The sequence below is a fragment of the Sus scrofa genome, chromosome 4 (assembly GCF_054392235.1).
Source record: "Sus scrofa isolate SSC_HxYL_T2T_F1_AM1 chromosome 4, Sscrofa_HxYL_maternal_Yorkshire_Landrace_v2.0, whole genome shotgun sequence".
NCBI lineage: Eukaryota > Metazoa > Chordata > Mammalia > Artiodactyla > Suidae > Sus > Sus scrofa.
Window position 1 is genome coordinate 7,454,421 of NC_139386.1, and position 16,584 is coordinate 7,471,004.

The 16,584-nt window shown below is 45.5% G+C and overlaps 1 protein-coding gene across 9 annotated transcripts in view; it reads left to right on the forward strand.

The window, feature by feature from the left end:
- ZFAT (zinc finger and AT-hook domain containing) overlaps nucleotides 1-13,079 on the forward strand; it is a 383,679-nt gene extending 370,600 nt beyond the window's left edge. For all 9 annotated transcript variants that reach the window (XR_014842957.1, XR_014842958.1, XR_014842930.1 and 6 more), the window contains one exon: nucleotides 12,175-13,079. The gene's annotated coding sequence lies outside the window, so the exon portion shown is untranslated. The remainder of the gene's footprint in view (nucleotides 1-12,174) is intronic.
- The last annotated feature ends 3,505 nt before the right edge of the window (nucleotides 13,080-16,584 follow it).

A 16,584-nucleotide genomic window follows, 5' to 3' on the forward strand; every position in this document is an offset into this window, starting at 1 on the left:
AACATTCAAAACATGAAGGGACGAATGGACAAACAAACCCACCATATCTGATATAAAAAACAAATAACCGTATCTGATGGAGTATCTTGTTCGTGGCCACCCACCGGAACAAACGTGCACAAAGCGCCGATGTCTTTATATGAGGTCGTGAAGCAGCCTTGCATCGAGGCAGTGTCCCTCCACGTGTTTTATAGCTTAGACCATCAGCCCAGTGCCATCCCATTGCAAGAACGCTGTCTGGTTCAGCTTGAGGCAAGGGACCTCCATCCAGCTGGCCGTACCTTGTCCTTGACCTTGGTGGAGCAGTCATATCGCATTAGCACTTTCCCCCCAAATCTGTGTTCCGTACTGGATCAGGAACTCTGCGAAGGAAGGGACTACCTTACATTTCTTTTCAGTGATGATACTTGGGTGAGATTTTTAGGAGGACAGGTAGAGACAGTGAGAAGCAGTAGAGGTAACATTTCAAGAGATATGGAAGCAAAGAGAAAGAGACAGGAAGGTGTCACTCAGGTAGGATCTGACTTCTTCTGGTCTTTCTGCTTGCTTCCTTGATGTGTGTGTATGCAGGTGTGTGTGTGTGTGTGTGTGCGCGTGTGCGTGTGCGCATGTGACATTGGTTGAGGGCCTACCAGGCATAGTGTTAGACCTTTTAGATCAAAATTCCCAACCTTCACAATCTCATAAGACATGACTCATCTTTCCCCATTTATGGAAGAAGTAAAAGTTGATCAGAAGAGAGACGCCATTTGCCCCAAGATCACCCGAGAAGCATCCTACCTTCTGCAGCCTGAGTGCACCTGCTCTCTTCTTTTCCCTGGGTTTCTTTATAAACAGGGTAGTCTCTCCACTTTTTTCTTCCCTTCATACTCCTATTGCGTCAAATCTAAAGTTATCCTGAGACTATCACTGCGTTGGCCCTGGCAGCTTCATTGCCTGTGCAGCTTCATTACGTGTTTCAAAGACATCATGTTAGAAAATTACACATTCTAGCAAGAAAATCCCCAATATATCATTTTCAGATCAAATCCCCTGAGGGCTCTGCACATTAACAGATCAAAAGGAAACCCACAGAATGTCAGTGAGGTGTCGCTTCTATCCTGTGAACCCTTCTCTCACCTCTACTGCTGCTCAAATATTTTTAAAGCCCATGATGACGTCACAGAATATGCCCCTCCCCTCCCCCAATCCCGCGTTCCCAATTGTTCTTTTAAAAAGTAGGATCTGCATCAGAAGAGGAACCAAAGCCGTCCTGTCTTGGTTCACCCCAGCTAAGGGTTTGCCAGCCTGTGATTATGGAAACGACTCCTGGTTCCTAGAAACGAAATTCCCAGACAGAGAGCACATCAAATCACTAAGGGATTCCTCTTTGCAAGCTCCGGCTTTTTCCCCCCTTTCCCCCTCCCTCCAGTCCTTCCTTCTTTAAGTTTAGTTTTTGTATTTATTTTAGTTAAAGGGTGCCTAATCTGTAAGTCCTAGAGTTCTCTAAGGTTTGTTGGGGGGTGGTGTAACAAGCTATTTCTGCCCCTATTACCCATTCTGCAGAGACCGCCACCTGAAATCACGGAGCCAATTCCCGTCTCTCAATCACCCGTTGTCTCGGGCCATTTGGGCTGCACATGCTGTAGCTGGTGTGTCTTAAAACAACAGACGTTTATTTCTCTCCGGTCTGGAGGCTGGAAGTCCAAGATCAGGGTGCCAGCATCACCGGGTCTGCTGAGGTCTTGCTTCCTGATTCCCAGGTGGCCTCACGGGGGAGGGACACAAGACCCCTCTGGGGTCTCTTTATTTATTTATTTTTGTCTTTTTAGGGCCACACCCGTGACATATGGAGATTCCCTGGCTAGGGGTCAGATTGGAGTTGTAGCCACTGGCCTACACCACAGCCATAGCAACACCAGATCCAAGCCAAGTCTTTGACCTACACCACAGCTCACAGCAACACCGGATCCTAAACCCACTGAGCGAGACCAGGGATCACAGCTGCATCCTCATGGGTTCTAGTCAGATTCATTTCCACTGAGCCATCATGGGAACTCCTCTGGGGTCTCTTTAAAAGGCCACTCACCCCATTCACAAGGGCTCCTACCCTCATAGCTTAATAATCACCTCTCAAAGCCTCCACCTCCAATTCCACCCCGTTTGGGGGATCAGATTCAAAATACGACTGTGGGGAGGCCACAGGCCTTAGGTCAATAGGCTTTAGGTACATTGATACTTTACATTGTTTAGCGTTAGTCCATTCACTTTCCGCAACGGAGCGCAGCAACGTTACCCCCCCTCCCCATTTCCCATCCCCCACACACAGTGTTTGTGTTGTCGCGGCTGCACAGACAGTAAAGCCAATGTCACACATACTCTGTTACACATACTGTGCCACATGGAGTATAGTTATTACATTTTCCTAAAAGTTACTGTTTCATTTGACTCGCCTGTTTGCTTACTTTGTTGTTGTTTGCTTTTGGTGGGGCGGGAGGGCGGGGGGCATGCCAGGAATTGAACCCGTGCCTCCACAGCAACCCGAGCTGCTGCAGTCGGCTTCTTAAGCCACTGTACCATGGCAGGAACTCCCATTCTTAGTAACTCTGCCACTATTGTAAAAATCTCTCAAAACATCCAATCCATTAGCTAACCCATCAATTTTACCTCTGTGGAAAGAATCGCTCCTGTAGCCTCTAACCTGTTTTCAGTTCACACAGTTGTTCTCGAAGATTACAGGACAGCTGTCAACTCCCGCTTTTCTGTGCCCATAGTCCTGGAGATGAGCTTTGCCTCTCTTGGGTTGAATTCTCAGTTTCCTGAATCCTTTTCTTCCCATTCTTGGGCTTAGGCTCTAGTTCGTGTGGACTATATTTTCTGTCTGGTTTCTGATAATAGTGCATGGAATGCAAAGTACTTGAGTGATTCTATGACAATTTTTTTCACCCACATACTTGATGGATAGTTTTTTTTCTATGTTGACTTCTTAGATGAAATAGTTTGACATCAGAATTGGAAAGTTACTGTTCCGTAGCATCTGAATTTCGTTATTATGGGTGACAAGTCCAGTTCCATTTGATCCCTACTCCTGCATATAGTTTTTTCCCATCTCTGGGAGCTGGTAAGATCTTCTGCCTAGACTCAAGAGTCGTTATATTCATTTTCCATCACTGCATCACAAATTACTGCCAACCTTGTGGCTTCAAACAACACTCATTTGTTTTTTTAGTTCGGAGTTTTGCAGGTCCCAAGTCTGGCATGGTGTGAACAGGTTCTCTGCTCCAGGCACCGCAAGACTAAAATGGAACTGTCAGTCTGGCTGAGTCGTGTCTAGAGACTGTGAAAAAAAATCTCTTTCAAACTCATTCTTGGACTTCGGTTCCTCGCTATGATAGGACCGTTTCTTTGCTGGCTGTCAGCTGGGAACCACTCACGACTTCCACCTGTGGCCTCTTCCATCTTGAAGACAGAACAAGGCATCAGTTTAACCTTGTGCCTCCAAACTCTGTCTTTCTCTTCAGCAGCCGACCAGAGAGAACTTTTTGCTTTGGAAGGGTCTCAGGTCAGATCATGTTAGGTCAGGCCCCCTGAGACAGTCTCCCTATTTTCATGTCAGCTGTGCAGATAACCTAGCCTAATCACTGCACTTAGGTCCATCGTATTCCTAGTTCAGGGCCACCACACAGGCAGTGTCTGAGGGGCCAACTTAGAGTTCTGCCTGCCAGGTGCTGAGATGAGGATGCCACCCTTTGCGCACCTGTGTAAGGTGGACTCTTCCAGTCTGGGGATGGAAGACTTCGGTTCCAGAAAGTCCTCCTGAAAGAGTTCTTCCCAACCCCATGGGATATTTCTTCTACCCCACTTTCTCTGATCTTTTACAACTTCTGGGTTGGGCCTCTCATTCTCTTAGGATGTTTTTCCTATTTCCCTTCTTTGGGTCTTTTTGCTTTGCTTGTCTAGGAGAATCACTCAAGCTTCGAGTTCTACTGCACTTTTTATTTTTGCCATTCTATTTTTTATTCATTTAGCTATTTAATTATTTATTTCAGAGCAGCACCTGTGGCATATGGAGGTTCCCAGGCTAGGGGTCCAATCCGACCTGCAGCTGCCAACCGACATCACAGCCACAGCAATGCCAGATCCAGTCTGAATCTGTGACCTACACTGCAGCCCATAGCAACACTGGATCCTTAACCCATTGAGCAGGGCCAAAGATCAAACCCGCATCCTCATGGATACTAGCCAGGTTCCTTACCACTGAGCCACAAGGGGAACTCCTGCAGTTCTATTTTTCATTTCCAAAATCGCATGTTTTGGGTTTTTTTTTTTTTTTGCAGAAAATTGTATCTTTCTCTTCATGTATCAGAGCTACAGAATCTTCTCTAATCTATCCCTGGTTAAAAATGACAATTTTTCCTTTTTAAACTTTCTTCTCTTAAGTTGCTTTGTTTTGTTTGTTCTCATCTCTGTGTTTTGCATTAAATGAGTCTTAAATGTCATGGCAAGTCTGGTCACAGCTGGGAATCAGCTCATGGGTAAGTCCTGTTGACCATATGTTTATATATGTAATTTATATGTATATAATGTTAGAAGCATACATTTCATGGTTGTCTGTATTTTCAGAAAAGTAAGCATTTTCTTGAAGTTTAAGGGGTCCCCAAACTCTTCTAAAGGTTAACATGACAGTGAAAATCGGAGCCTTAAGAGGATGAGTAGAATTTGGTCGGAAAGCAAAGGGGGAGTGGCTTCCCAAAGGGGAATTTCAGGCTGCAAGGTCAAGAGCAGCCACCTGGTCACAGGAGCCAAGAAGAAGGCTCTGAACAGTTTCTACTACTTGCAACGATAAATGCCTTGCAGGGCACTTGGTTTGGAGTTCATTCAGCAAGTACTCAATTCTCTCTGTAGCAAAAGGATTAGTTCCAAAGGCTGGCAAAAATATACACTACATTTTCCTTTTACTGGTGGAATGACAGTTTTGGGCAGCACATACTTCAGCTATTATTTAATTGTGTGATTAATCAAGCAAGAGTCTATAAAGTTCCAATTATGTGTCAAGTAGTGTACTCAGCAGTTGTGACACTGGTGAGGAAGACGGACCCAGTCTCCGCCCTCAGAGGGGTCAGTCTGATGGAGACAAGTAAACAGACCATCACGACACAGTAGAATAAATGGCCAGTCACCTGTCAGGAAAGCCCCCTCTCACAATAGTGACAAAACTAGTAAAAGCTTACGAGTAAGCCTAAAAGGAAATACAAAGGTCCTACATGGAAAAAAATAATAAAACTTTATTAATGGTCCTCAAAGAAGACTTAGGTCAGTGGAGAGACAGCATTTCCCTGATTAGAAAGAGTCAATGTTGGAGTTCCCGTCGTGGCGCAGTAGTTAAGAAACCCGACTAGGAACCATGAGGTTGCAGGTTCAATCCCTGCCCTTGCTCAGTGGGTTAAGGATCCGGCGTTGCCATGAGCTGTGGTATAGGTTGCAGATGCGGCTCGGGTCCTGTGTTGCTGTGGCTCTGGCGTAGGCCGGTGGCTACCGCTCCGTTTGGACCCTAGCCTGGGAACCTCCATATGCCGCAGGAGCAGCCCAAGAAATGGCAAAAAGAAAAGAAAGAAAGAAAGAAAGAAAAGAAGAAAGAAAGAAAAAGAAAAGAAAGAGAAAGAAAGAAAGAAAGAGAGAAAGAAAGAAAGAAAGAAAGAAAGAAAGAAAGAAAGAAAGAAAGAAAGAAAGGAAAAGAAAGAAAGAGTCAGTGTGTAAATATGACACTTCTCCCCAAATCAGTTTCAGTTCCAGGTTTCCAAGAAACGGATGCGAGATGGAATTGAACTTGTTAAAGATGTGTGGTGGGCACGGTTGCCAAGTGGTAAGTCTTTGAGCTCGTAAAGATGTGTGATGATAAGAAAGATGCTTGTGAAAGAAAAGGTCGGAGGAAGGAGGAGCATGTGGGATGAACCTGCAGATCAGGATTCGTGAGTGATGCCCGCGGGAGGAGAGGTGGAAGGGAGCACGCTCAGAAGGGTCTCAGTGTACCCCACTGCTCTGATAAAGTCTTTGCTGGGGTAGCTAGGAGCACCTAAGCAAAGGTTGCCGTTAAAAGAGGAAGAAAGCCTAGCCCTAGTAACCGCGCCATGCTCCCTCATTTTCCCAAAGAGCTGGTCATTAGAGCTGCCAGCCAGCTGTGCTCCCTGCAGCAAGAATTCTTGAAGGAGAGCTGCGTGGAAACCCTGTGGCCGGCTACAGTCCGTGCCTTGTGCCACACAATTAAATCTCCATGCGTTGTGTGGGCCTCTTTTCCTAAAAGAAAAATCGGTAGAAGGAGCTTGGTGGGACCAACCGCAGCCTCCGTTGCCATAGTTGATTTGAGGTTTACAAGTAATATCGACTCTTCCCTCCTTCATTATCTGTTGCCAATTCCCCGCATCCTCTGATATCATCTCCAGGGGTCTCGGTGGGTGATCCACAGCTTCACTTCTGAAGTGTCTTGAGCCTAAGGTGTACTCCTTTTTAGATCATTGTTGCTGGACGTGTCTACTCACAGCTACAACAGGCAAGAGAATGCAGGAGGCACTGGTGTGGGTCAGGTCTCCTGTACACTTTTCTCCTGCTCGCATTGTGTAACACCAGCGCCACATCCTTTGGCTGATCAGTATTCCCCGTCTTTCCTGTGAGTCTCTTAACACAAGAAATTCAAAGATCTGTAGTGCCAGCACTATCTTGCGGTTTGAAAGGACTCTTGCGGGAGTTCCCTGGTGGGGCAGTGTGTTCAGGATCCACCGCTGTCACTGCAGTGGCTCAGGTCACTGCTGTGAATCACCTTCAGTCCCTGGCCCTGAAACGTCTACATGCTGTGGGCGTGGCCAAAAGTAAACAAATGAAAAATACAAGGACTCTTGCCATTTGCTGGCAAGAGGACTTCATCTTTGGTGACTAGAACTTCAAACACTGTAGACCTCAGGGTATGAGTGACAGGAAGCAAAATGCTCCCTGCAAGTCCCTGGGAGTAATGAAAATTAGGGCTGTTCCTATTTTACCCCTCGGCTCCTGAACCTCTATATTCTTCCTTGGGGGGCCCAGTACCGTGTGGAAGCCTATCCTCTATCTAGAAGGATGGCAGCCCATCCTTAGAGAGTATTGTTTCCAAGTTGTTTCTTCCACTCTGCTTTCAGTGGGCCATTCCAACTATCTCTGGTTGGCTACTTTTGGATAAAAAAGTAAGAATATGACCAGTGGGCTTCTTAGTCACAAGCCTATTCTTGCATCTCTTTTGTGGTCAGGTAGCTCTTCTGGTTATATGCTTCACTGCTTGGATTCTATACCTGTGGGTCAAGAATTCCATAATCCCCAGAGCATTTTGGTGCCAGTTAAAGCTCTATGGTCAGAAAATGCAAACCCATAGCCAGCATTGGTATCTATCCCTGTAGGATGAAAGCGGTCATTCTAGGAAAGGATGGATGTGGTCAGCTTTTCGCCAACTGGTGGCTGGTCTCTATAATACCTATGGATTCCCATGTAACCAATCACTCCAAAATTTAGCAGTTTAGGAGTTCCTGTTGTGGCTCAGTAGTAACAAACCCAACTAGTATCTATGAGGATGCAGGTTCGATTCCTGGCCTCGCTCAGTGGGTGAAGGATTGCCACGAACCGTGGTGTAGGTCACAGACACAGCTTGGATCTGGTGTTGCTGTAGCTGTGGTAAAGGCTGGCAGGCAGCGGCAGCCCCAGTTGGAAGTCCCCTTGGCCTGGGAACGTCCATATGCCGTGGGTGCAACCCTAAAAAGGAAGAAAAATTAGCATCTTAAAACAATGAACATTTACAATCTCATCAAATTTCTGCGAATAAGAATTATGGGATCAGCCGAGGTGGGTTGTTGTGGTGCAGAGTCTCTCAGACTCTCATCTAGGACAGCAGTGACCTGTAGATTTGACCAGGGATGGAGGGTCCATCTCCCTAAGAATTCTGGCAAGCCCTCTGTGGGCCAGGCCTCTCCTTTGTTCCTTTTTTGTATCATTGCCCAGAGTCTAGCTCATTGGGGTTGGGAGGCAATATGTATTAACCAAATGCTACATATTAGACATTGTATTAGCTTTTTCAGTGTGTTACTAATCTTGTGTTCATAGCTGCTGCATAAACCAGGGTTGTTATTTCTGTTTACATGGGAGGAAACTGGTGCCCAGAAAGTGGAAATAAGCTCCCCAAGACTCACAGTTATTAAGTGGTGAAATAGGATCCCAACCTTGATATTTCTGACTTCAAAACCCATCCTCGAGGTCCTGTTGTGACTCAGAGGGTTAAGAACCTGACTAGTATCCATGAGGATGTGAGTTCAGTCCCTGGTCTCCCTCAGTGGGTTAAGGATCCGGCATTGTCACAAGCCATGGTGTAGGTCGTAGATGCGGCTCAGATCCAGTGTTGCTGTGGCTGTGGCGTAGGCCGGCGGCTCTAGCTCTGACTCAGCCCCTAGCCTGGGAACTTCCATGTCTACGGGTGAGGCTGTAAAAAGAAAAAGAAAAAAATCCTCCGTGTGGAACCAAATTAGATTGTATCTAATTCCTGTGCGAGCTGTGGTTGCCTCATAATGAACTAAGGTTTGTAACCTGAATTTGTTCCCCTGGGTCTGCGGCGCCTCCCCTGACCGCCCTCTTTGAAGGGGTACAAGGTCATTCAGAATGACCTACCCATCAGAAGGAGAACCAGTGTGTGTATATTAAGCTCCGAGGAGGAAAAAGACCTCTTCTTAATGTCTTCACAGTATGATGTTGTGGTTAATAACCCTGAACATGAAAAATCAAGAGCATAAAAGAATCCTAATTACAATTCTCCAGGCATCTGGGGTCCAAGAATTAACTTCTGTGCTTTAGTAAAAGGCGAGAACCTTGGACCTAACAGGAAATAGCGATTCCTTAGACAAGTGGCTCACATTTCCGATGAGAAAACTGAGCCCCGGAAAGGTCAGGTGATGTACACAAGGATGCCGGCTCCTTGATGACACTGCTGGGACGAGCATCCAGAGAACCTGTCTCCCAGGAAAGGACTCCTGCTGCTCTGCATCATAGCAGCCCAAGACCAAATGTTAAGCCCATACAACTCTTAGAAGAACAGCCTGAAACACTAAAGATTCCATCTTGTTTGGAACTTCTCACTTCTCCCCCCACCACAACCTGCCCATAAGATAGCAGTTCAGTAGGTTCTTGGGTCAGGATTTAGCTCTGAGATTCGAGTTTGCTTTAGGCATTTATAGAGGGAGGGGGAAGAGGAGGAATAGAGAGAGGAGTTCCTGCCAGGCTTGATTTTCTCGAAGACAATGACAATTAACTGGGGGGGGGGGGGGAGTAAAGCATGACTTAGAGTTAACTTTGAGAAGGCCCAAAAGCAGGCTGACTCCAGAGGAACAAGAGTAACATGGAGTAAGTGACTTGAGGGCAGTGCCATGTTGGCAGGCTACAAAAACAAAACAAAACAAAACAAAAGCACCCCACGAAAACACTTTTTAAAAATTCTAAAATCAGGAGTTCCCATTGTGGCTCAGTGGGTTAAGAACCACATAATGTCCAAGAGGATGCAGGTTGGATCCCTGGCCTTGCACAGTGGGTTAAGGATCCAGCCTTGCCTCGACCTGGGGCGGAGTGTGAAGATGCAGCTGGGATCTGGCATCGCTGTGGCTGTGGCGCAGGCCTCAGCTCTGATTTGACCCCTAGCCTGGGAACTTCCATATGCCACAGGTGCAGCCCTAAAAAGAAAAAAAAAATCTAAAATAAAAACCAAACAAAGCCTACCATCTTCCTGGGCTGTTGAACCAGAGATACGGGTGGGGAGGGGGTGACCACCTGGGCCAGAAAGTGAAGGAAGAGCATTGAAAGAAGGAACTCAGAAAGGCGAGCCTGCAATTCTAGGCCTAAACAGCCCGCTCTGTTGGGTGACTCATGAACGACACCGGTGTGGGACAAATTCTAATTAAGAAGAAAAAAAAAAAAGGAGCTTAAATTTGAGCTCCCACCTAAGAGCTGGAGTTTGCCGTTTGCGTCTAATCACATTAAGTGCCTTGATTAAACAAAACAAACAAGTCATCAAACAAAACCACATTTCAGGAGAATATCAAGAAATCTCACGTCTCCAAATGTTACAGTAACATCTCCAGGATGAAATTTTGACATTACTTAACAGATGAAGAAGGAATAAGAGGCACGAAGGAGCCGTCCCCGGCTTCAGGCAGAATGGATCTGATTCTTTTCTCCTCATCTTGGGTTTGCCTGGAACGTACCCTTAATGCCACGAAAAGACAGTGTTCAGTCCTCTGAAGGGGATGATTTCCAAAGTACTTTCCATCTCCGTGTTCAGCTGGTTTACGTACAATCTACGTACCTGGGAGGATCCTCAGATAAGCCCTTGTGCTCATCTCATCCCTGCTCTGGAATTGATGGCTGGTGTGTGTAAAAGTGTGAGGCAGGGCTCCTCAAACGCTCGGAGGTGCCCAGATCACCCAGGCTTCTTGTGAAAATCTGAGTCAGGAAGACTGGGATGGGGTGTGGGGGCATCTGCACATCTCACGAGCTGCATGTGAGGCAGATGAGGGCGGTTCTGAAATCACCCTGTGAGTAGCGAGGTTTTTAGATACAGTTTCATGGTGAAGTCCAAGAGCCACAGAAGCATGAGGATGCTGAACACTCAGACTGCTCTTAGACGTTTACAAAGCCAGCCTCAGAAACCCTGCAGAAATGTGACTGTTTTAACTCCGTCTTTCCCAAATTCATTTCACCACAGACTTTTCTTCCGAAAGGAAACCCCCTTTCATAACATAGAACAGGTGGTTAGAAAACACGGTTTGGGGAAAGTTTTATTGTCAGAGGATCTGCAAAGAAATGCCTAAATCTGTGCTTTTTATGTGCTTACTCAATCCCAGTTGCTGTGTTATTTAAGAAGCTGCTTTCTTAGATGTTTCCCCTGAGAATAATCAAACAAAAGGCTTCCTTGAATTGTGCTTCACATTTCAAATGTGAAATCTCCGGAAACCATCTAAAGAACTATATGGGTGTGTGGAGCTGCCTTAACTAGATAAACGGTTTTGTTTGGTTGGGTTTTGTTTTGTTTGCAGGTTTTGTTGAAGTCCAGTTATTTACCAGGCTGTGATCATTTCTCCTGTACAGCGAAGTGATTCAGTCATACGTCCACGCGTATCCATCCTTTTTCGGATTATTTTCCTATACAGATGATCACAGAATATTGAGTAGAGTTCTCTGTGCTCTATAGCAGGTCCCGGCTGACCAGTCGTTCCATATTAGATAAGGTTGATGGCAGCCAGCTACCGTGGTCTAATTCGAAGACCTTGGGAAATGCCTCAGGCTAGAAATATTTACCCCGTTGACTGAGTAGCCCAGGGATGATGAATTATTCCTGTGGGCTGACTTTTCCTTTATCTCTTGTTCTAAAGTGAGTAGGCTCCCCAAGGACTGAACGTAGGGTCACTAACACGCACTAATGGGGGCAGAGTCGCAAGGAGCCCTTGGTCCCTCAAGGGCAGGGAGAAACAATGAAACAGATGCCACCATTGCCTCCCGTGTCCACAGCCAGCCCTTCCCAACCTGTTCCCCACACCCCCAACTTTCCAGCAAGCGGACGCAAAACCAGAGCCTGGATTGTCACCTCTGTTGAACAGCCGAGGAAGTTGCAGCTGAGAAGTTATGTTACTTGTTTGAGGTCTATGAAAAGACTCAAGGTAACGCATCTAGGGAGGGCCCAAGAGTTCGTAAGCTTCTCTTCTGTGCTGACTACATCATATGCTTAATCATTTACCCCCATTTTATACTAAAATGCCAGGAAATAGTCACTCGTCCCAGTTAGTAAATGGGAAAACTGGGATTCAAGCCGTTTTGTTTGACTCCAATGTATGCAGTGTGGACGCCTTCAATATTTCTTCATCTGTCTAAGATAGTAGTAACTACCAGCTCTTGAAAGCGGGGTGGGGGTTCTTCTCAAGGATAATGAGGTGCAGGATTAGACACTTGCCACAGAGTGTTCTGTACTGCAGAAATTTGCCCCAGGCCAATGTAGGGCTTCATTGATTGCACGGTTCCGCCGCCCCCCCTGCCCCGGCCCATTTTTTTGCCTTTTGAATCTATTGTATAATATCTTGTATAAAATGGTATTATTGCTGTCTCATTATTCCTTAATGCCTTTTAATGAAGCACTTTCTTTTGCAGGGTGCATTTTTATATCATTCATCTCAGCAAAACTCAAAAGATAATTTTTAAAGAACATTGATACAGCCTGTACTCCTCACCACAACTTTGACTTCCTGAAGCCTTAAAAACATTTTTTTTTCCTTGGAATTCCCTTTGTGGCTCAGCGGGTTAAGAATCCAACATAGTATCCATGAGGAAGTGGGTTCGATCTCTGGCCTCGCTCAGTGGGTTAAGGATCCAGCATTGCTGCAAGTTGCAGTGTAGTTCAAAGATGCGGCTCAGATCTGGCATTACTGTGGCTGTGGTGCAGACTGGCAGCTGCAGCTCTGAATTGATCCCTAGCCTGGGAACTTCCATATGCCGCAGGTGCAGCTCTAAAAGAGAAGAAGTAGAAAAAAAAGACCAATTGAGTCAGAATCTCTGGGGTAGAAACATGAAAACCTATTTTTCAGCAGCTTTCTGGGGAATCATGAGGGAGTCTGAAGTTAACCAGCGCATGGGAAAAATAAGACAGATGTTGTCTTGATTTTATTCCTTGGAAACCAAAACTCAGACAGAAAATGTGTGTCCAGGATGTGTTGGCTTGCCCTGTCTCTCCATCGCAGGCATCTGGGGAGCATCCTCAAAGGTCCCTTAAAACTCAAAGTGTGGTCTGAGGACCGGCAGCATGAGCATCTCCCGACACCACATCTGCTAAGTGAAGAGCCTGCATTTTCACCAGATCCCCCAGAAGACAGAGTGTGAAGTGGTGCTCTGGACCCCTGAGCTGGAGACTGAAAACTGCACTTCCCAGACTTAACCTTCAGCGAGCTTGTTTAGTTTTGTCAATGGGAGGTGCTGAAGGAGATTGGAAGGTGGAAAGAAGGAGGAGCCATCTTTGCCCATTTTTTATTTGCAGTCAATAGATTCGTTATTGAATGAAAGATTCTTTAAATTTTCTAGTGCTTTACAATTTTCAAAAGTTCCACACACATGATTTTCTATAATCCCATAATAACCCTTTTTCCCCCTCCTCCTTAATTACCCCTTCCCCCTTTCCCTCTCCTCACTGGTAGCGACTAGTTTGTTCTCTATACCTGTGAGTCTGCTTCATTTTTGCTGTATTCACTAGTTTATTCATATTTTTTAGGTTCCACATATAAGTGATATATCATACAGTATTTTTCTTTCTCTGTCTGACTTGCTCCACTTAGGAGAAACCCCTCCAAGTCCATGCTGCTGCAAATGGCAACATTTCCTTCTTTTTCCTGGCTGTATAATAGTGTCCATGGTATATACACACCCCATCCTCTTTATCCATTCATCTGTTGATGGACACAGGATGCTTCCATATCTTGGCAGTTGTAAATTATGCGGCTATGAACACTGTGGCACATGTATCTTTTCCAGTTAGTGTTTTGGTTGTTTTGGGTGTTTTGCTGGGTAATAGGGTAGTTCCGTTTTTAGTTTTTTTTGAGAAACCTTCATGCCGTTTTCCTCAGTGGCTGCACCAATTTACTCTCCCACTAACAGTGTACAAGGGTTCCATTTCTGTCCACTTTTGCAGACGCAGGAGCAAAGACAGGGGACTTATGACAGGCCACCCACCTGTGATGTGTAGTGAGCCTCAGGGGCTGGGGATGGGGCTTCTGGGTTCCTGCACTCAGCGGCGGCACAATTCCGTAACAACCAATAACAGTGGCTGTCCTGGGGCCCAAGTCAGGGTTAAGGGGTGGCAGAAGAAAACGTGCTGATTTGGGGGCAACAATCTCTTCTTTTTTGCTCCTCCAGCCCTTCCAGCATCATCATAAATATTTCCCCGCACTACGTCCTTATTTAGAAGAGGGGTTCTCTTCCCCAGGTTGGACGTTAACGGATGCTGGAGCTCAGTTATGCAGGAACCACGCTCCCGGTCAAAGGAGCAGGATGAAGAGCCAGCATCAGGGTCTGAGCAGAGAAAGCTCAAGTTCTTAACCACGATTGAAACTTTGTACCAGACCCTTAGTCTTTGGGTTTTGAGATCCAAGGCCTTTCCTTTAGCCTCCCAGGCTTCCCCTCAGTCTCAAAAGGCTGAGCCAAGTGTTAGTGATTAGGAAACGCGTTACAGCTAGAAACTAGTTGAAATGGCCAGCACGTTATGTCCTGCCTTGGTCCACTAGCTTGTTACTAATGGCTACTTTCTAGTTAGAGTTACATTGCAGCGAGTGTTTCCTTTTGTACTTGAAACCCTCCCGAACACCCCTCCCCTGTGAGCAGTCTTCCTTCCAGCAAGAAGGTCAAGGGATGATGACCCCGAAGACAATCAGAAGCCATCGCCGGGCCGACGGACACCGGATTTGACGACTCTGAAATGATCTATGCATGAAGAATAACATAAACACCTCAATCAAGAACCCTGTCCTCCGAGGTAAACCTGTGAAACCCCTTGCTCTCCCCTCTCAAGTCAGGACGTAGATTTGAGGCACTCGCCTGCTGTGCCCTCCTTTGCCTGGCAAAGCAGTAAAGCTGCTCTTTTTCTTCCTCAAAACTCTGTTTCCGAGACTTACCTGGTGCAGGTGTACAGAGGCCATATTTTCGGCTACGAGATCAAATACAGGTGGTCCCAGCTTAGGGTGGTTCAACTTCCGATAGTGTGAAAGTGATACTAGCAACTGGACTTGGAACTTGATCCTTTCCCAGGCTAGTGATGGATGCTAAGATTCTCTGATTCTCTGAGGGTGGCAGCTGTAGGACCCTCTGGGCCACACAGCCCGAGGGGAAGCAACAGCTACACTGATAACCGGTCTGTGTCCAGGCAACTGGTATGGTTTTTACTTTCAGTCAGTATTCAGTAAATTACATGAGATGGTCGACACTTTATTCTAGAATAGTCTTTGTGTTCCATAATCTTGCCCAACTGTAGGCTGATGCCAGTTTTTTGAGCACGTTTAAGGTGAGCCAAGGCTAAGCTATGATGTTCATTAGATTAGGTGTATTAAATGCATTTTCAATTTAATTATATTTTCAACTTCTGATGGATTTATAGGGACATAAACCCCCTGTAAGTTGAGAAAGATCTTTATAGCATTGCTCAGTAAAGTATTCACTTATGTAGGTTGAATGAGCTTTTTACTGTTGTTCTTTTATTTACTCAAAAAAAAATATATATGTATGTATATACTGAGAACTTACGTTGTGCCAGCGAGTATGATAAATTCTGGGAATACGAAGTTGAATAAAACATAGGTCCTGCTACCATGAAGGAAAATTTATAGGCAATTAATTATGAAACAACGTTGTAAGTTCAAGATCGGATCCGCTTCTAAGGACCGACCAATTTTAACATGATCCTTGCTCTAACAATGATGGGAAAAAAAGAAAACCTGAATACAATGGATTTTAGGGCGGATACGCCTGGGCCCAGGAAGTCATTTATAAGAATAAAATAGTTACCTCTGGGTCAGGAAGACAGGAATTGACTGACCTACTTTTCTGAGGTCCCACCTGTGCTGCTCTTTCATTCGTTTGTTCATTTAATTAATAGCATTGAGTGCTTTATAGTAGAACCTCGCTGTACCTTGGGAATCAAGTATTCAAGCAAAATAAGAGGGCTTTGATCTCACAAGTTTTCCATTTTTAGAGAGAGACAAGTTAATAGGCAAGTGAATAAATAAGACCATTTCATTTTATTAAAAAATGCTCTAAAGGAAATCAACAGAGAAATATGAGAGAGTGCAACTGGGGAGAAGCAGTCTTTTAGGTCCTTTTTATTAGAGGGATATTAGTGTAGCAACTACTCTCCCTGTCCCCAAGGAGGATGGCCATTTGCCTCTGCCAGTGGTTATTTCTGTATAGGTAGGTGGCTGCTTGTAAATGTCTGTCCCGGTGCCCACCTGTCTCCTGCCTCAATAATTCTGAACAAGAGGCCAGTTGTAAATGTTTATCCTAGAGCCCATCTATCTCCTGCCTCACCATCAGTGAGAGAGGGAGAGAAAGTTGTTTGGAGTGATGTCACCTATGAAAATGAAAAGCTAGAAAAATGTAGGGGAAAGAGTCTTCCAGTCTCTGCAGTTTAGAGAATTTACCTTTTTCTCTGGGAACCTGGCTCCTGGAACCTTCATTCATCCTCTTGCTCTAAAGTGCTTTTGTCTCGCTGCACGGAGGTATTCTCCGGTGTCCCACTGGCTCAGCGGGGCTGGACTCATTAATTCTAAAGCCTCACATCTTATTCTTTTTGGTTTACTTTATCATCTGGTTGGAGAAATTTCTTAAGTAGCTTTATAAGAAAAGGAGCATATGAGGCAAACTATTGAGCGTCTGAAAATGCGTTTAGCTGGGCATAGGTTTCCAGATGTAAAATAATTCCTTCATTAATTTTTAGAAAGGCAAGAATTCCCATTTTGGCACAGTGGAAACCATGAGGATGGGGGGTCGATCCTTGGCCTCGCTCAATGTGTCAAGGAGCCGGTG